The sequence below is a fragment of the Populus alba genome, chromosome 13, assembly GCF_005239225.2.
Source record: "Populus alba chromosome 13, ASM523922v2, whole genome shotgun sequence".
Classification (NCBI taxonomy): Eukaryota; Viridiplantae; Streptophyta; class Magnoliopsida; order Malpighiales; family Salicaceae; genus Populus; species Populus alba.
In genome coordinates, this window is record NC_133296.1 from 14,203,410 (window position 1) to 14,224,681 (window position 21,272).

Sequence of the window (21,272 nt, forward strand, 5' to 3'; positions counted from 1 at the left end):
TGAACCTCCAATGCTACATTCCCATGTTGCCATCCTTCTCCTTGGGCAGTTTTTAAACAAATTAATTACATAATATGTTTTCTGATTGAAGACATAAAGCTGCTTTGATGCTCTTAAGTACAGATAGAGCTACGAACACTAAGATTTTGGTTCAAGAGAAGAGCACAGACAAGGTAGCAGTAGAGTAAAGGAATTGACATCAATAAATCCAAGACAAAATAAATCAACAAATCTCTTTAGAAAACCATTAGGACCAACTCAAAAACGAAAAGATTAAGAAAAAGCAGGCCCTATAATGTTCTAAACATGACAAGAACAACCACTTACAACAATCTTGATTAATCTTGGTTGGTATTAATAACAAAATTAATCAGCGTTTCTTCAGGTTCTTGACCTTCTTCCATCCTTTCTTGCATGAATTTTCCACAATCTTGACTCCTTTCGTCAACAAAACCTTGAGCTCCTTGGCTCTCTCCTTTACCTGCCTCTCAAAATCACCCATGTCTAGAGATAGAGAAAAGGAGAGAGAGAGAAAGAGAAAATAAGTAATACAAGAGAAGGAATAACCTTTTAGCAGAGAATCTAGAGATATAGATGAAGAGGAATTAAGGGCAAGCTAGTTTTTTTTTTTTTTTTTCGTTGTCTTCCTCTTAATTGGGTAAAGATAGTAGCTTCGCTGGCCTGGCAAAACCCTAAAGAAAGAAGTTGTAGCAATTCTTGGTTGGATCCTACTAAGATAAGGTAATAACGTGGAATCCAATACATGGACGACACGTGGCGAGGATCGAGTGGGTTTTACTCTGGTTATCTCAATATTACACGTTGACAGCGGGTGGGAACAAACCGGGGGGTTTGTATTTGTGAGGCAATAGTTTTCTCCTGTGATTAAGTTCCTAAATTTATTACACAAATTAAATATAAAAATAATTTTTTAAAGATCAAATCGAGTATTGCAACGGAAAGAGTATCTCTTTTCCAAACACTGCTTCGAGTTTAAAAATGGCAAGGAGGATATCAAGACAGATAGATCATCCAGTGAAGCGTCCCTATGAATTCAACTTTGAAATCATTTTTTTAAGATTTCCGGTAGAATATATTCATGACGTGGGGCAATTGGTCTTGCTGTTTAAATTATTGCATGTCTGGTATGAGCAGAGAAAATGACTTGACGAGGATGCATCGAGGGGGACAAAAGACAGATGAATGATCACAGAAACGGATACTTTTCGTCCAATCATAATTCGGTCTCCTTCAAATCAAAGTGAACCCAAGTGGAAGCTTCATGAGAGGATCGCATATTTTTGGCTATCAGGGAACGCACCTTGTGTTCCAGTGAGTACAAGTGTTAATTATTTGTATTGGAATCCATGCTAATTTGAGAAATTGGCCACTGAAATCTTATTTTTCTCCTACCATGGCTCAATCGAGTAATATTTACAAATAATGATTTGTTTTTTTATTTTTAAATCCTGGTATTTTCAGAAGTCCACTATATACTGATTTAAGAGATTAAGTTGTTAGGAGAAATTTTAAAATATAATTTATATTATTTTTTAATAAATTATACATAACAACAATAAATTTGCCAATACTACAACCTTACGGATCTTCTATATGTATAATATATATTCCAATTACATATAATGGTTTTGGATACGAGTAAGTACTAATGTAGTTGAAAGCATCACTATATATATAAATGTAGGTGTTCTTTGCAAATTAGTTTTCGAACTAAGCGCCGTTGCAGGTACAGATTCAAGGTGCTAGCAACGGCTTTGGGTGTAGTGTTTTTTTTTTTTTTTATATAGAAAAAATTAAAATATTAGATATAATATTATGTCCGAGAAATATAACTTGAATAATTGACAAAAACACAAGTTAATTTTTAAAAAAAAATTAATATTGAAGTAGATACATATGGAATCATCTCCAGTTAAAAAATCACCACGACTAAGATTACGGGTACAATATCTTAACTGATTAGTCAACTATTTATTTATTTATTTATTTTTTCTTATTTTCTTTTTAGCTAGGTTTTTATTAGGCTTGGGTCGAATATAATAAAGTCTAAACTGAAGACAGATGTATTAGATAATTAACCAAAACTTTTCACCAAATAATTTAGGGCAAATTCAAAATATTGATCAATTATATCTTTCTAGTGTGCCCATTAATTACCTGACTCACCACCCCTCTCTCTCAGAGAATAAACTCAGTTGATTATGCTCAAAGCTTCAATCTTTGAACCTCTCACATTGTAAAAAGATTGCAACTTCCCCTCGCTTTATCTCCCTCTTAACTACAAACTCTTCAAACTCAGCAAGTTTTTCTTATTTTGTTTCCAGCTTTCTGAAGTTCTCTTGTGTTTAAAGTTTCTAAAAACTTACACTCTAAGCATTATTCCTTTTTATTTCCATGTTTATCTCTTTCTATCAACTTTTGTGGTTATTATTAATTAGATCTGCAACTGCTTAGAGCACAACCCAACTTTTTATTTATTGCATCTCTTTAATCTAACTGCCTTTGGTTATTAAAGTTTGACTTTTAAGTTGAAAGTTAGCATTTTTATTGCTTTTTTTTTCCCACCTGTAAATAACTTTGTTTCATTGGAATTATTAGGTGTTTTCAGCTTTTTTCTTTGTAACTGTCATTTCCATAAATATTTCTTTTTGAATTTTGCTAATTTGGAAATTTGAGTTCTCAATTTAGGAATCTTGGTGGGGGGTTTTGTTCATTTTTCTGTATATTAGATTGATTGAGGTTTTTTTTTATATATATAAAAAATAGAGATTAAATTGAAAAGAAAAGAACTTGGATTTAGGTGGGATGAAATTTGAAACTCAACTGAAAAATATTTATACAATTAGGGACCAAAGTTAAAGAACATGACAAAAAATGTTGCGCGTGGGAACACACCAGCATGTGGAGGACCTGCCACATTATGATGGTGCGTTCAAAAATCCTCTTGCCTTAAAAAATGATCTTTCTTGGTGTTTCTGAAAGTGTCTAAAGCAAGGCCATTCCAATATAGGCAGCGTGTGGCGGCTATTTCCAAATGTGACAACCAATTTTCCTTCTTTTTTTGTTTTTGTTTTCCCTTTCTTTCCCTTGAATTAAAAGGATTAAATTAAAAAAAAATCTATGAAAAAAGAAAAATAAATGTTTTTGACACTGTTCAAATTCACACGGTGCCAATAAATATGCTGCTACAAGAGAAGCAATAGAGAATCACCTTTTTCTTATAATTATAATTAATGAAGGATGACGTGTAGTAGATAAAATTTAAATGATATGTTTTTATTTTATTTTATTAATGTGGGTGTTTGTGCTAACTTGCGTGTATCTCGACTAATTACACGAGTATTTTTGAAGTTAATAATCATGTAGTAGCCCCGATATTTATAAGACTCAAACTATTTATCTATACAGAATAAATATAGACTTTGGCTAATTAAGTTATATCGTTTAGGGTTTGATATGTTAATATTTATGACAGTGGTTGGACAGATTATTTGGATGGGCATTTTGACGAATGTTAAGCACGAGACTATACGTCTTTATCATTACTAATTCAAATTAAAATACTCAATTCAGTGCTTAATACATTTTTGTGCTGAATGAATGGGATATGTTGCACTGCACTACCAAGTTTTTCTTAACATTTTAATCCAAAACACCTCCGGTGTTGATGTACGTAGGAGAAGGCGATCAACAATCTCCTCAGCCAACAAATAGACTGTCGCACCCCAAAAAAAAAATCATTTTTTTTTTGCGGGTTCGACTGTGCGAATTTTATTTATTTATTTTTATTTGGTTCTTTGGAGTCGCCACCTAGTATTTTGGTCACTAGGAACCCTAACTGGTCTCAGAGATCGGGTACGGAGACTGGTTGCGTAAAGGAAAGGTGTTAGCACCCCAAATACGCCTTACCTAAGGTAAGCTGTATTGTTTTATTGTTTGATAAAAAAAAACTAAAGTGTTATTGTGTTTTCCTAGTTGTTGGTCTGTCTATGGTTCAAGAAAAATCCTCCTCGGTAAGGAGGTCTTTATCTTATCGGGTAAAAATCCTAACCGTTCTAACATCCATACCAAAATTTTATTAATAATATTTAGGAATACGTTTTTACGTATAAATTCGTAATCCCAAATACTAAAAGAAAACAAAAAGATTTTTTAGAATTTTTGAAATATTGGCCTAGTTCTCATGGCTTGAATAAACTGGTTATTAAAGCCAAAATGCATGTTAATACATATATTGTTTTGAAAATTTTCTTTGTTATGTGAAAATATGATGTTATAATATTTTATATATATATATATATTGGAGAGACTAGGCCGTATTTTAAAACAAAAAATAATTTTTGGAAAAATATTATTTTTTTTTTATGCTTTGACGAAAATCGGGTATTTTAATACTGAGCTTGTATCCTTACGGTATAAAAATACAACCCAATATTAATCCGCTTTGATAAAAAAAATGCAGAAAAATCAACAACATTTTTTAGGGAATTTTTAGAATTTTTTTTGAAAGCAAAAACATTTTTTATTCTAAAAATGTTTGATATTTTGACGAAAACCGGGTATTTATAACACTGGTTTTGTATCTTTACGGTATAAAAATACAAACCAAAATTAAACCACTTTGATAAAAATATGCAGAAAAATCAACAATATTTTTTTTTAGATGTTTTCAAATTTTTATATATATATATATATATATATATATATACATATATATACACACATATATTATAAATATTATAATATATAATATATATAATATATAAAAAACAATTCGGGCCGGCCCGGCCCAAATAAACGGGCCGGACTCAGCCCAACAAGGAAAAGGTTGGGCCGAACTCGGCCCAACCGGAAAGTCTTCTTCAGTCTGGGCCAGAACCGGCCCAGACATTCATGGGCTGGCCCAGCATTAACAGCCCAGCGGGGAAAGGTTGGGCCGAACTCGGCCCAATTCGGCCCAACCAAAAATTCTTCTTCAGTCTGGGCCAGAACCGGCCCAGACGTTCATGGGCTGGGCCAGCATCGGGCTGGCCCAGCGTTAACAGCCCAGCGGGGGGGGGGGAGTATTATTGCCCCCCCCCGCCTCCTGCATGCAACATGCAGGAGGCAAGGCTGCCACGAAAGGAATGCAGGGAAGAAGGAACGGGTACCTGGCGTGGAGGCGGTCGCTGGTGGCGTGGCTCGTGGACGGCGGCTCCGGGCGGTGCTGTGGCGGTTCGAACGACAGCGAGAGCGACTTGTTTTCAGTGGCTTTCTCTTCGGTTTTTTTCTCTGTTTTTGGGTTCGGTTTCTTTGTCTTCTGTTTTCTTTTTGTTTTCGGTTTATTCCTTTCTCTTTCCCTCTCTCTTGTTGGTTCTCTCTCTCTCTTCGGTCTCCTCTCTCTCTCCTCCCTTCGGGTCCTCTTTTTTTTTTTTTTTCGGTTTTCTTCTCTATTTATAGGGGCAGAACTGTGGGGGACCATCGTTAGTGCGGTGCAACGGCTGGTCGGCCAATGTTTAAAGGTGGTGGGGACGAAGAGAGAGAGGCGGGAAGATTTGAAAAAAAAGAAAATGGTTTTCTTCTTCTGCTGCTCTGCTTCGGGGGGAAGGAGGAAGATGAATAGTGTCGTTCAAAACGACACCGTTCTGGTCTTCCTCTTTTTTTTTTTTTTTTTTTTTTTTATATATATGAAACGGTGTCGTTTTGGATAAAACGCGCCGTTTCATTTAAATGGGCAAACTTCAAATCAGTCCTCCAAATTCGGTCCCCGCCCCTCTTGTTGGCCGCCTTTTTCACTTTAGTCCTTGGCCTCTGATTTATGCAATTGAGCCCTCAATTGATTAATAAACTTTCAATTTCTTCAATTAGGCCCCTGAACCGAATAATTGCAGCCCCTCCATTTACGCGCCTCTTCTAATTTGGTCCCTAGTTTCGGATTTTCTTAATTAAATCCCTAATTGGCCCTTAAACTTCAATATTTATGCAATTAAGCCCCTGATTTGACCCAATAAATTCCTAAAAAATATATTTTGGCCCCAGAACTTAAATTTCTTCTAATTAAAGCCCAAATTGACTTAAAAATCAATTTTCTTGCAATCAAATCCTCTATAAATTCAAATAAAAATCCAATTAAATCCATAAACATCCAAATTTGGGCTTTTCTCCTCAAAATTCAAATTTTGCTTCTCACTAGGGCTTTCATCCTTCAAGAATATTTGTCAAAAATTCCATCCTTGTATTTTTAAAATTCCTTGACCAATTTTCTGACTGTTTTCTGAGCGCTTCTGCCTCCTGTTATTTTTTTTTTTTTAACCTCTTTTGGCTATTTATTTTATTTTTCATGGGGACCCAAAAATGGGTTACAACAGATGCCCCCTCTTTATAATACTTACGGAGCATGGATTTTACGCAGTAAGTGTTATAAAGATAAACCCAAAACGGAACTCCCGAAACTGATATGGTCGAAGCTTGATTTATCTGAAACTTTGTCCTTTACAACAATCCTCCTTAGCCCAAAAACTATGATCAAAACTTAGTCATCTCGAGATCCTTATCCAGCGATCCTCTGAATTCTTACTTTAGTTTGATCAATATGGAAATCCATCCGAGATCCCATCTGGTGATCTCCTTTAACCTGGAATCCCATCTGGCGATTCCTTTACCCATAACCAATACAAAAAATGTGTGTGTGGTCTCATTATGATGGGTAACCTGCCCGAGTGGAAAAGGGAAAGAGTGGTCTCATTCTTTGGGTGACCTACCCAGGGGAAAGAATGGCCTCATTATTATGGGTGACCTACCCAGGTAAAAAAAACATGGAGAATGGTCTCATTCTTATGGGTGACCTACCCAGAAAAAAAAAAATATGGTCTCATTGTGATGGGTGACCTGCCCAAGAAAAAAAGGAAGAGTGGTCTCATTCTTTGGGTGACCTACCCAGGGGAAGGAATGGCCTCATTCTTATGGGTGACCTACCCAAGTAAAAAAAAAGATGGAGAATGGTCTCATTGTATGGGTGACCTACCCAAGAAAAATAATGGTCTCATTGTATGGGTGACCTACCAAGAAAAATGATGGTCTCATTGTATGGGTGACCTACACCAGAAAAAATGATCTCATTGTATGGGTGACCTACCCGAGAAAAATAATGGTCTCATTGTATGGGTGACCTACCCAGAAAAATGATGGTCTCATTGTATGGGTGACCTACCCCAGAAATAATGGTCTCATTGTATGGGTGACCTACCCAGGGGGAATAATGGTCTCATTGTATGGGTGACCTACCCAGGTGGAAGAATTCTTAGTAAACTCCATGCTTTTCTAAGAAATGGTTTCAATATGAGGTCCCTTCTAGCGACCTTCCTTGATGAATGTCGAAGTACGAGATCCCTTCTAGCGATCTCAAACAACTTGGAATCCCATCTGGCGATTCCTTTTATTCAAAGCTGAAATATTAGGTCCCTTCTGGCGACCTTCATCGAAATATGAGATCCCTTCTGGCGATCTCCTTTAGCCGAACAACTTGGAATCCCATTTGGCGATTCCTTTTATACCAAAGCTGAAATTTGAGGTACCTTCTGGCGACCTCTATTGATGAATATCGAAAACGAGACCCCTTCTAGCGATCTCAAACAACTTGGAATCCCATCTGGTGATTCCTTTTATTCAAAGCTGAAATATGAGGTCCCTTCTGGCGACCTCCATTGAAATACGAGATCCCTTCTGGCGATCTCAACAACTTGGAATCACATCTGGCGATTCCTTTTATACAAAAGCTGAAATTTGAGGTCCCTTCTGGCGACCTCCATCGAAATACGAGATCCCTTCTGTCGATCTCAACAACTTGGAATCCTATTTGGCGATTCCTTTTTACCGCATGCTATCGATGTCGTTCTTCCTGCTGGCAGGGTTTGAAAACCATTATCTTCTCTTCTTGTTGTTCATAGAATCAACTCAATGATTCTTTCTTCGTCCATAATCTTGTTGGAATGCGCTAAGATCTCCTCCTGTAACGATCCAAAAAAATATATATGCAATGATTTATGATTAGATGCAATGCATGCATTTATACCTGGTTTTGAAACATAGGTCCCAGCCTCTTCTTCTAGTTCATGAGACTCCCTCTTAACATGAACTTGCTTTTGAAGTCGTATGCTGGATTTATCTCTCGTGTTGCCTATCATATTCTTGGAGAAGAAGTCTTTGACTTTCTTCAAGTAGTCCTTTTCTCAAAATGTATGACTTGTATTTGCCTCTTTGTCATGCTTTTGTCAAATACTTTAGCTTGGTTTTCAAATCTATAGGCTTTTATCCAATTTTAAACACGTAAAACTTTTCATAAAACATCTCGTCTTGCCCCCAGTGTAGGGGTGCGATATTAGTCTGGGCTTTTATATAGAGAAGAAATTCATTCCGACTCAAAACAAAAACCACAAAAAAAAAAAAAACTCTTTAGAGAGTGAAAGGACAATGATTTTTTTTCAAAAATACACATTGTTAGGATTGATAAACTCTATTTTTATCTTGAAAGAAAATTTACAGGTGATGTATCAATTCATTATGTTATCCAGAGGTGAGGTTGTATTTCAAAGGTAGCTTTTCTTAAATTTCATATTAAACCATTTTATGATACTTTATTTGTAACCACTCAACTTGTTCCAAAAGTGCATAATCTCATCATTTATTTAAAGAAAAGGTAGGCTCAAAGACAAACACAAAAATCTAGCTGACAATATGAGCTCTGAATGCTCACTAGAGAAAATAAAAGCAAAGACAAAAGCAAATGACAAAAACATGCTAAGGCAAATAAAGTTGTTTTACATTTTGAAAACTATGAGAAGTTCTTGGGTCAACCCGTTCTGAAACTTCTTCTAGTGTGTGGAAAGTCAACCGAGGCAATGCTTCATCTTCCTTCCCCACTTGCGTTTCCTTGTCTTCTCCTTCGATCTCGCCTTCTTCATTATTGACGATTCTTGACCAAGGTTTTCCAACCCTTTATCCCCTATCACTTTTGTCATGACCAAGCAATGGATTTGAACTGATATTGGGTGTGTCTTCAAATGACACCCATCCTATCTTGATGAGCTTCAACAACTTGTTCTTGAAACCATAGCACGTTTCAAGACAATGCCCAGGAATACCAGCATGGTACTCGCAAGTCAACTCGGGCTTATACCAGATGAGGAATGGTGGCTGTAGTGGTAATGTAGGGATAGGAGCTATTTGTCCAATGCTTAGTAGTTTGACATATATGTCCTTCAGAGGCATGGGTAATGGCGGTAGTTGTTCTGAAATGTATCTTGTGTTTGGTCTTTGGTGGTTGTTTTGGGTGTTTGACTGGCCATTTGCTCGATTAGGGAAAAAAGGTTTGTTAAAGTTTATGTGGGCCACATGAGAGGTAGGTATTTGTGGGTTATATGAATCCGTTATCTTGTCATTGGACCCACCTTCGAAGTTGTTAACGGGACCTTTTAATTTTCTTCCGAAAAAACCCTTTGTCTCCAATGGCTCAATTATGCGTCCAGCTTTAATCCCTTGCTCTATTCTTTCTGCTATGCGTACAACATCATAGAAATGTTGAGATGAACTACCCATTAAATGCTCATAGTAGGGTGCCTTGAATGTATTGGCGAACAAAGTCACCATCTCCGTTTCTATCAAAGGGGGTTGCACATGCATGGCCTCGTCCCTCCACCTTTGCGCATAAGCCCTTACTGATTCTTGGCTTCTTTTTTCCATTGACATAAGGCTTGTTCGATCTGGAGCAATTTCCAAATTGAACTTGTATTGCTTAAGGAAAGCCTCAACTAAATCCTTCCATTTCTTGATCTTGGCATTATCCAACCTCATGTACCAACTTAGCGCCGACCCCGATAGACTATCTTGGAAAAAGTAGATCAGTAACTTATCATCATGAATCACCTCAGCCATCTTATTGCAATAAGATCGAAGGTGAGTGTTTGGGCATTCCAACCCAATGTACTTTATAAACTCCGGTATCCTAAATTTTTTTGGTACCGTGATGTTTGGTACCAAACATATTTCAGACGCTCGCATGGGGTCAAACCAGTCATTTCCCTCGACTGCTCTTAACCTTTCTTCCAAGGCTGATATCTTGTCATTGTTCATAAATCCAGTGGACCTATTATCAGAAGGCCCGTCTATAGTGATGTGAGCTTGAGGGGGCTGAATGGGAATGGCAGGTGCAAAGTGCTGCCCCGTCACCGAATCTGCCCCCAAGTTCTGAGATACCCCCGGGACATGAATTGACGGTGCTCCTATAGGTGGTTGGGTAGACGTTCCCTCCCCGTTCTTGGCTCTTAAAAATTGCTCAAGCAGATTGGTCAGTCGAGAAACTTCATTTTTCATAGATTCCAACTCGGTTTGGTAGCGGGATTCTAGGATGGCCCTCTCTTCATTCTCCATTCTTGATCTTAAACGGGTTTGATGGACTCTGGGTGTGGGACCTATGTTTCACGATCTGAAATGCATATGATAATTTTAAAAAATAAAATGCGTGACGAAAATGTGATGCATAAGTGATGCACGATGAGTATAATATTGCAAAAAAGATACATAACCTAAGGACAAGCTCTATTTAATAAGTGAGAGTGGGTTGATTTTCTATCTAGTCTTGAATGTTCTCATATCTGCCCAGTGACGTTCTTCGTAAAGACAATATGGGGGCGTTGCAAGGAACAGTTAAGACACGTATGTCCACCATTACCAAGCAGGCACTCAGATATGAGTTGGGTGTTTCACGCATTTAAACCCTGACCAATAGTCTTAGGGTAAATCGCTAATTCCCCACTTAACTTAAGGCTTGTGTGTGCTTTTCAAAATTAAGGCAAGTGATGCATGACACAATTGTATACAATGCATGAATAATACGCGTAAAATAAAAAACCAATATGTAAATAAACGGAAAGGCATATTAACAATAAACACACGAAAACACAAACAAATCAGACAAAAACAAAGCTTAGTCTACAAGGTCCCCAGCGGAGTCGCCATTCTGTCGCACTCCAAAAAAAAATCATTTTTTTTGCGGGTTCGACTGGCGAATTTTTTTTATTTATTTTTATTTGGTTCTTTGGAGTCGCCACCTAGTATTTTGGTCACTAGGAACCCTAACTGGTCTCAGAGATCGGGTACGGAGACTGATTGCGTAAAGGGAAGGTGTTAGCACCCCAAATACGCCTTACCTAAGGTAAGCTGCATTGTTTTATTGTATGATAAAAAAAAACTAAAGTGTTATTGTGTTTTCCTAGTTGTTGGTCTGTATATGGTTCAAGAAAAATCCTCCTCGGTAAAGAGGTCTTTATCTTATCGGGTAAAAATCCTAACCGTTCTAACATCCATACCAAAATTTTATTAATAATATTTAGGAATATGTTTTACGTAAAAATTCGTAATCCCAAATACTAAAAGAAAACAAAAAGATTTTTTAGAATTTTTGAAATATTGGCCTAGTTCTCATGGCTTGAATAAACTGGTTATTAAAGCCAAAAATGCATGTTAATACATATATTGTTTTGAAAATTTTCTTTGTTGTGTGAAAATATTATGTTATAATATTTATATATATATATTGGAGAGACTAGGCCGTATTTTAAAACAAAAACAATTTTTGGAAAATATTATTATTTTTTATGCTTTGACGAAAATTGGGTATTTTAATACTGAGCTTGTATCCTTACGGTATAAAAATACAACCCAATATTAATCCGCTTTGATAAAAAAAATGCAGAAAAATCAACAACATTTTTTAGGGAATTTTTAGAATTTTTTTTGAAAGCAAAAACATTTTTTATTCTAAAAATGTTTGATATTTTGACGAAAACCGGGTATTTATAACACTGGTTTTGTATCTTTACGGTATAAAAATACAAACCAAAATTAAACTACTTTGATAAAAATATGCAGAAAAATCAACAATATTTTTTTTAGATGTTTTTCAATTTTTTTTTTATTATTATATTTTATATATATATATATATATATATATGCATATATATACATATATACACACATATATTATAACATATTATAATATATAATATATATAATATATAAAAACAATTCGGGCCGGACTCAGCCCAACAAGGAAAGGTTGGGCCGATCTCGGCCCAACCAGAAAGTTTTCTTCAGTCTGGGCCAGAACCGGCCCAGACGTTAATGGGCTGGGCCAGCATCGGGCTGGCCCAGCGTTAACAGCCCAGCGGGGGGGAGAATTATTCCCCCCCCCCGCCTCCTGCATGCAACATGCAGGAGGCAAGGCTGCCACGAAAGGAATGCAGGGAAGAAGGAACGGGTACCTGGCGTGGAGGCGGTCGCTGGTGGCGTGGCTCGTGGACGGCGGCTCCGGGCGGTGCTGTGGCGGTTCGAACGGCGGCGAGAGCGACTTGTTTTCAGTGGCTTTCTCTTCGGTTTTTTTCTCTGTTTTTGGGTTCGGTTTCTTTGTCTTCTGTTTTCTTTTTGTTTTCGGTTTATTCCTTTCTCTTTCCCTCTCTCTTGTTGGTTCTCTCTCTCTCTTCGATCTCCTCTCTCTTCGTTCTCCTCTCTCTCTCCTCCCTTCGGGTCCTCTTTTTTTTTTTTTTTTTTTTCGGTTTTCTTCTCTATTTATAGGGGCAGAACTGTGGGGGACCATCGTTAGTGCGGTGCAACGGCTGGTCGGCCAATGTTTAAAGGTGGTGGGGACGAAGAGAGAGAGGCGGGAAGATTTGAAAAAAAAGAAAATGGTTTTCTTCTTCTGCTGCTCTGCTTCGGGGGGAAGGAGGAAGATGAACAGTGTCGTTCAAAACGACACCGTTCTGGTCTTCCTATTTTTTTTTTTCTTTTTTTTTATATATATGAAACGCGCCGTTTCATTTAAATGGGCAAACTTCAAATCAGTCCTCCAAATTCGGTCCCCGCCCCTCTTGTTGGCCGCCTTTTTCACTTTAGTCCTTGGCCTCTGATTTATGCAATTGAGCCCTCAATTGATTAATAAACTTTCAATTTCTTCAATTAGGCCCCTGAATCGAATAATTGCAGCCCCTCCATTTACGCGCCTCTTCTAATTTGGTCCCTAGTTTCGGATTTTCTTAATTAAATCCCTAATTGGCCCTTAAACTTCAATATTTATGCAATTAAGCCCCTGATTTGACCCAATAAATTCCTAAAAAATATATTTTGGCCCCAGAACTTAAATTTCTTCTAATTAAAGCCCAAATTGACTTAAAAATCAATTTTTCTTGCAATAAAATCCTCTATAAATTCAAATAAAAATCCAATTAAATCCATAAACATCCAAATTTGGGCTTTTCTCCTTAAAATTCAAATTTTGCTTCTCACTACGGCTTTCATCCTTCAAGAATATTTTTCAAAAATTCCATCCTTGTATTTTTAAAATTCCATGACCAATTTTCTGACTGTTTTCTGAGCGCTTCTGGCTCCTGTTATTTTTTTTTTAACCTCTTTTGGCTATTTATTTTATTTTTCATGGGGACCCAAAAATGGGTTACAACACAGACAAAACATGTTGCTTCATCAGACTCAGTATATGATACCTCTTCTAGCCAAAACACCTCTGGCGTTGATTTTATTAAGGATAGCCAGCGAACAAAAAAATTCAACTTTAGAAGGGACCAATCCTTTTCATACACCATTGAAGGAAATGCATGAACTAGGCTGACTTGGAAATATGAAAGAAGACATTCCATTAGAGATTGACTTCTAACTCAATTTGTCCAAAACCTTGCTGGACAACGTTAATTTGGACAACATACCAAACATAGAAATTCCAAATCCAAGACAAGTCATCGATCCCACACACCCCTATTAGCAATTGAAGAGGTTTTGTCTTCCGAAAGGTAATATATATAATCTTGGAAACTGTACAATAAGACAAGAATTGTCAAGCCTGCAACCATTACCAACTATTTTTTTTTTTATAATCATCAAGAGTATATTGAAAAGGCAATAAAGTTCATAATCAAAGTAAAGTATATATATATATAAAACAGACTTAAGAAAAAAAAAGAAAAAAAAATTGATCTACTATAGCAAACAACAAAGAGACTATCTAAGATTTTTTATTTACATCACAATTTGATACCATCAGAAGATCTTAAGATGTCATTTCTTATATAAGTGAAGTTTGAATCTATAGTATGTGTCGATACACGACGTTGGGCGACGACTCCTTTATTTTTGTTTATTTAACAAAAAGATTTTTTTATTGGTTGAGGGAAATTAATTTTTTATTGGAGTCGCCATCTAGTAATATGAGGGAACTAGAAATCCCAAATTAGACATTGGTCCCAGAGATTCGAGTACTGGGTTAGTTATGATTAAGGAAAGGTAGACACCACCCTTAAAACATCCTTTCAAAAGAAAGGTTACCCTTACTTGTGTGTTTTTTATTTGATTGAAATGCTATTATATTTCGAGCTTATTTACAATTTTGTTTTTTTTTTTATATCGTTGAGAAATGGGTATAACCATATTTGAGATTTGGGCTCTGGACCCACGAACGATAACATGATAGGATAGGTGTTGGACCCGCGTCATTTTTTCTTTTATATTTATTTTTCTTTTATTTTTTTCTATTTTTTATTTTTTTAAAATATTATAACACACACGCACACACACACACATAAATATTTTGGAGAAAACCAGTATTTTAATACCGGATTTGTAATTTAAAGTGTAAATATAAAACCCGATATTATGCAATATTGGTAGAAAAATATGCGAGGAAAATCACATTTTTCTTTTGAAATGATTGTTTTGAAATTTTTTTTGGATTAAAAAAAAAACAAAAAAAGCTTCCTCCACTGCATGAACAGTGGGCGTGAATTATAATTCACGTCCACTGTTCACTTATGAACAGTGGAACAGACGAAGAAGAAGAAAAAGAAGGGTGGCTTACCTGGCTGAAAGGTCGTGGCTACCGTCACTATTTTGGCTGAGGAAGGTGTGCTGTAGGTGGTTGCAACGGTGGAGCTGGAGGAAGAGACGTTGATGGCGTCGGTTTCCTGTGGCAGAGGAAGAAAGAAGAAGAAAAAAAACGTGTGGGAGGAGCTGTAGAGAGGAGAGAGAAAACCGACGGTGGCTCTTGGTGGTCGGCTGGTGGTTGCGTTGGCTACCTGTGGTGTAGATGATGGTGGCAAGACCGGTGATGAGGGTGGTGGTGGCTAAAGGCCACGGTGGAGAGAGAAAGAAAGAAGAAATGTGTAGAAACCGGAAGAAAAACTGGTTTTTTGGCTGATTTGGGACCCGATTTTCTCCTTTTTTCAGGCCATGAAATCCACCTCTATTTATAGGTAGTGGAAGAGGGCAATCTTGTATATATTGAGAAAAACATTTCAGCCCTTGATTCAGTTGGGAAGGATCCCAACCATTGGCTCAAAGTAGGTATCATGAGTTGAAAATCTGCAGACAAAAACTGATTGAGTAGGCCTCTTTAGGCTGTCACCAGTGCTAATATGTTGTCATTTAGCCCAACCTGATCACATGGGGTTGTAGAGAAAATGCATAGGATCATTTGCGTCTAAGATTTGTCAAATTTTGTGGACGTTAGGTACATTAAATGCAGCTGCAAAGTAGTCAATCAGACCAGCTTTTCCAGAAAAAAATAAAGAAGATAATGAACAATGATTTTTGGTCAAAGTCCATTTCAGTCCTCTCTCTTTCAATTGAGCCCTAATTGACCCTAAACCTTTTTATTTAATGCAATTAGCCCCCTAATTAACTTGGTAAAAATTAAATTTGGTCTTTTAAAATTCGGAATTTCTCAATTAAGCCCAAATTGAACTCCCAAACTTAATTTTTCACCAATTAAGCCCCAAATAAAATTAATTTGACCCATTTAAAGTATAATTAAGTCCTTTCACTTAATTAAATCCTTCAATTGGACCCAAATTAATTCTTAAACATAATTAAAATTTAATTTGGCCCATGATTAAATCAAATTGGCCCTTTAAAAATTTAATTATGTCATTGAACTTAATTTTTATGCAAATTCATCCAATAATCATTTAATTTGACCTTGAATTTGCATTTTTTTTTTTCATTTTTGGGCACAATTAGGTACAATTAGGCCTTGAACTTCCTCCAAAATTGCAGCTTGATTCCCCGATTTCCTTTCTCCACATTGTCAGCCTTTATTTTATTTTTTTGATTTTTATTTTTGAAAAAGAAATTGATTTTTTTTTTGAAATAACCCAGAATTGGGTTATGACAATCGACATGGTTTGACCCGTAGTGACCCGGCGAACTCGGTTTTGGTCGGAAATGATAGTTTTGACCCGAAACAGCCCGAAACTCATTTTTTACCCTGGTCAACATGGTTTGACCCGTATTGACCTGGTGAACTTGGTTTTGATGGAAAGATGCAGTTGCCTCAAGAAAAATATATTTTTGAATTTTAAACTTTTTCTTAATTTTTTTGGATTTTTATAAATAATAATAGAAATAAAATAACATTCAAGAAAATCTTAGTGAATCCAAAATTGGGTTACAACAGTATGCAAACAAATAGCAACTCGATGAAGGATGGTGGAAAAACAATCAAACAAGCTTATAGATCTCTCTTAAAAAATAATTTTGTTCCTCAACAACCAAATACCCCATGTAGTACTACTGTAAATTAGTTTTCAAGCTGATTTTTGGAATTTGCCTTACACCATTTCGGGTTATTACAGAAACAATGAGTTAAGTGTTCTCGGTAAATAATATCGAATACTGTACCAATCTAAAACTTTCATCCAAACATTTCTAGAAAAGTTACAGTATATAAAAAGATATCATGAAGTTTCCAAATTTAAGCCGCAAAAAACACATGAAAACTTGTGAGGAATCTTCCTTTTGATATGGAAAGTCTATGGTTGAATTCATTAAAAAAAAAAAGAGTACATGAAAATATTAGAGAGATTCACGGTAAAACATACCACAAAAAGATAATTGGATTTATAATTGAGATGCTATAATCTGATTGATATTAAAATAAATTTCTTCATTGCTGTATATTTATGAAGAATACATTTTTAAAATTGTTCCAAAAAAGGAATCTTGATTAACATAAATTAATGTAAGAATATTATTTATGATAGAATAAAAAAAATTAAGTGGCGATAGGCTCTATAATGATAATCGAGGACAGTTTTCACATTACCGTAGTGCTAATTAATGACTAACTTTTTGGCGATAGGCACATTTACGGGTAGTTTTTTTGAAAGATGCATATATTATATAAGCGTCAAAGTCTGACGGGAATAGTACAGAAGCTACACAATATCTTAATATGGCATAAAGCCATATGAAGGATAAAGCGCAGCTTAAAAAAACCAAAGCAAAGAAAACCATACAAAATCCATCCAAATGAGCTGAAGCTAAACATTCTTCAACAAAACAAAACAGAACAAAACTCAAAGACATAATGGGAGAAGAAACAATAGCAAGCCCATAGAAAAATGGTGGATTCAAAGCTAGGCAACAAATTCACTTGATCTCCGCACTCCTTGTTTAGCCAAGCCATCTGCCATGCAATTACTTTCACGAAAGATATGAGAGAAGGTGATTGAACCAAAATATGCTTTCAGTCTATTAACAAAGGAGAACAAATTATGATGCTTCCACGGACGACTGAGAGGATTATTCATCCAGCGAATAACATTGACAGAGTCAGATTCAACGATGAGGTGTTGATGGTGTAAAAGGCAATTAGATGCTGATAGATCAATGGCTTTCACAATAGCCCTTAACTCAGCAATATTAGAGTCTAAAATACCAACTGGAACAGAGAACATACCGAGCACATGGCCATGGTGATTTCGCAGCACACCACCTATTCCAGAAGGGCCTGGCTTACCAAGAGAAGAGCCGTCCACATTCTATTTGAGGCTATTAATCACAAGAGGAGACCATATATTTTTAATCCTGAAAGAGTGAGCATTGGACCACCGAAGCAAGCCATCTGCCGATCAGATCAGATTTGTAGGGGAGTATGGAAAATCTGAATGGATAGCTTTTAGCCAAAGACATAGACGGGTGATAATAAGAAAGAAAATTGAGTCATAATCAGGTGACTTCTGTTGGAAAATGAGATCATTTCGAAGGAGCCAAAGAGACCATGCCACTGAGAAGAACAACATCAACCATGCCTTCCTCTGAAAATTACCATGCACCATGGAAGACTATTGAGACCACATGTCTGAGAAGCTCTTTGGGCAACACCAAACTAAACCCCACCACTTAATGATTTTGGACCAAATGAGCCAATGCTTATGGCAGTGAAGCAGAATATGGTCCACCGATTCTGCTTCAACAAGGCAGATAGGGCAATTTGATTCCGAGCTACTCAAGATACCTCTTCGAACCAACATACATCGGGTGTTGAGTCTGTTAATGATAGTCATCCAGCAAAAGATCTTTACCTTAGGTGGGACAAAACCTTTCCAAATTCCAGCAAACGAGAAGGCATTGTTTGTGGAAGGCTTTGGACTCAACAATCCGTAGAGAGATTTCACTGAAAATCTTCCTGAATTACTGTCCTTCCAAATTAGTCTATCCTCTCCATCTTTGTCCATGAGTACTATTGAAAGGATTGCATAGAGTTGCTCCAGCAAGCCAATGTTGCGCCCCCGTAGTGGACGTATCCATGAAAAAAACCAAATCCACTCATACCCTTCCCACATTCCCATCTTAGCAATGGTGGCAGCTTTGTCATTGGATAATTGGAAAAGAGTAGGGAAGTGATATGCTAAACAGTGGTTATTAAGCCATCAATCAAGCCAAAACAAAGTTTTCTTGCCATTTCCGATAAGGACCAAAGATTGCTCATTTACAATATCCTGCAACTTATTATTTCTCACACAATGATTGACAATCCGGAACCATGTAGTTGCAGTTCCTGGAATAGGAGCTTGCAGCAGCAGATTAGAGCAATTGGTATTGTGGATGCTTTTGATCACACCCTTCCACATACTTGATTCCTCCAACCTAAACCTCCATAACCATTTAAAAAGCAGGGCTGTATTTTTGTCCCTTAAAGAACCAATCCCAAGACCACCCGCATGTTTTGGAAGAGTAACAGTTGCCCAGCTAACATTGCATATTTTGTGCCTTTTCGCATTTTCAGACCAGAGGAAGGATCGAAGTTTCTGATCAATTTTGGAGGCTACCATAGCAGATATGGGGAACATAGATAGGTAGTAGATGGGGAGATTGCTGAGCACAAATTTAATCAAGCACAAACGACCCCCAATAGATAAGAATCTGCCTTTCCACGAAGCCAACCGACAACTGATATGGAAATAGTTGCAAACTAGCTATTTGATTTGCATGTCAGGTTAGATAAAAAGAATTTGAGCAAATAAAAATGATGTTAATTAAGTCGACGCAAATGTATTTTACATAAGAATATATATATATATAATATATATATATATATATATATATATATATATATATTCATGGTTCTTAACGTAAGAGTTTGAGACTTAACGATACACGATGAACATGATACACGATGGCATGAGATTCTTCATCTTCTCGCGATGATTTAACTATTCAATTCAAAAGTTTCAAACTCTAACGTTAAGCTCAAGTGGTTAGCGCTTGAAGCATCCCCCTGGACGCACCATTTTTATTTATAAAAAACACACACACAAGTTGTTTTTCCCCCCCTCAAAAAATAGGTTTTTATTATTAAGTATTGATTTGAAGGTAATTTTTTTTATTGTATAAAAATAAATAACTTAACTTATTTAAATTCATAATCTAGATCGTGAGTTTAGTTGATTAATTAGGGTCAACTTGACTTAATTCTTAATTTAATTTATATTTTTTTCTTTGAACATATACAGTCAATAAAATCACGTCGGGGTAATTTTTATAAAATCTAATTTAAAACCTGAGTGAAGTAAAGTGTTGGGTTAAGTGTTTTAAAAATTTTAATTGTTGTACTAAATTTAACATCATGCTGGAAAATTCATAAAATCTAGTTATTATTTTTTATGTTTAAAAACATTTAGGTCCAACTCGCAATGAAAACACGGACAATAAACTAGTGATGAATTTGCTTGTTCTGAAGGAAAACAAAATACAAAATAGCACTAAATCATCTCCGAATTTGAATTCAATGATTTAAACTTAACGAACAAAAAGATGATAGAAGAAAACATGCGATGATCTCATTCAAAAAAATAAGGAAATAAAGGTTCAAATTTATAAGTTCTCTTAGAAAAAAGTTAAATAATTAAAGGTTTATGAGCAATTTCATATTTAAAAGGGTGTTTTTGAAAGTATAGAATATAAGCTTATTGATCAAAGAGAATTTTGATTGAAATCATTGGTCTTTTAGTTCCTAAAACTCAACCTATTGATAATTTCCTCGTAAAATTTATTCATTTCTGAGAACATATTGATAGAACACATTCAATTCGTTATTTCAACTGGAAATTGAAAAGTTATTACAAGTTCAAATTATTATTACAGTAGTTAAACACACACAATATATATCCCAAGATGTTTATTCATCCCGAAACGTTTTAAAAGAGGCCAATTCCACAAAATCCTGACATCTCTTGCGAACATCAACCTGGACAGTTACTTCGGTTTCTCTTGAGATCAGGAAGCTTAAAGACCTACCTCCAACTGTAGAAAAGCAAGAAAAACGAGATGAGGTAGACATAATGCGAGAGCATGACTTCAAGAATTTGGTTGAGTACAGAGGGTGGAAGAATCCATTGAATATAAAGCAATGTTTGAATATTATATGTGTGTATATTTAATTCTACTATATTGTACAAGTTTGGAACCTTATTCTTAGTTACAAAATTATCTCAATTTAAAAATTTATGGAACTTTAAATTCAAGAATGATTTTTTTTTTCCAATATATTTTTTATAAAGTTTTTTGTGCCGAAATCTTCTTGTCCAAGCATTTAAAAGTTCAATATCACTCTTATTCTTTTAAATATAGTAAAATAAATTTGAGTAATGGATTTGTGGAATTTTCAAACTTGAAAAACTTTCATTTAGTATACTGTGGCATAGAGTTAGCACAAAATCATTTTTATGGCTACCTAAAATTTAAAAATTTTGATTGATATAGTATTTGATCGCCTTCACCAATATAGTGAAGCTGTTGCTAGTTTCTTTTGAAACATTGATGTTACTATTCTGGCCTAAATGCAAGTCAAAGAATGATGAACTATATATGGTAGTATACAATACAAGTTGAAGAATCTAATTAAAAGAAAGTGATTTCGATCCATAGACTAGTCA

The 21,272-nt window shown here is 35.8% G+C and overlaps 1 protein-coding gene across 1 annotated transcript in view; it reads left to right on the plus strand.

The window, feature by feature from the left end:
• The window catches only part of LOC118050395 (E3 ubiquitin-protein ligase RMA1H1), an 89,514-nt gene that overhangs the window by 51,527 nt on the left and 16,715 nt on the right, over window positions 1-21,272 (plus strand). The window lies entirely within an intron of this gene.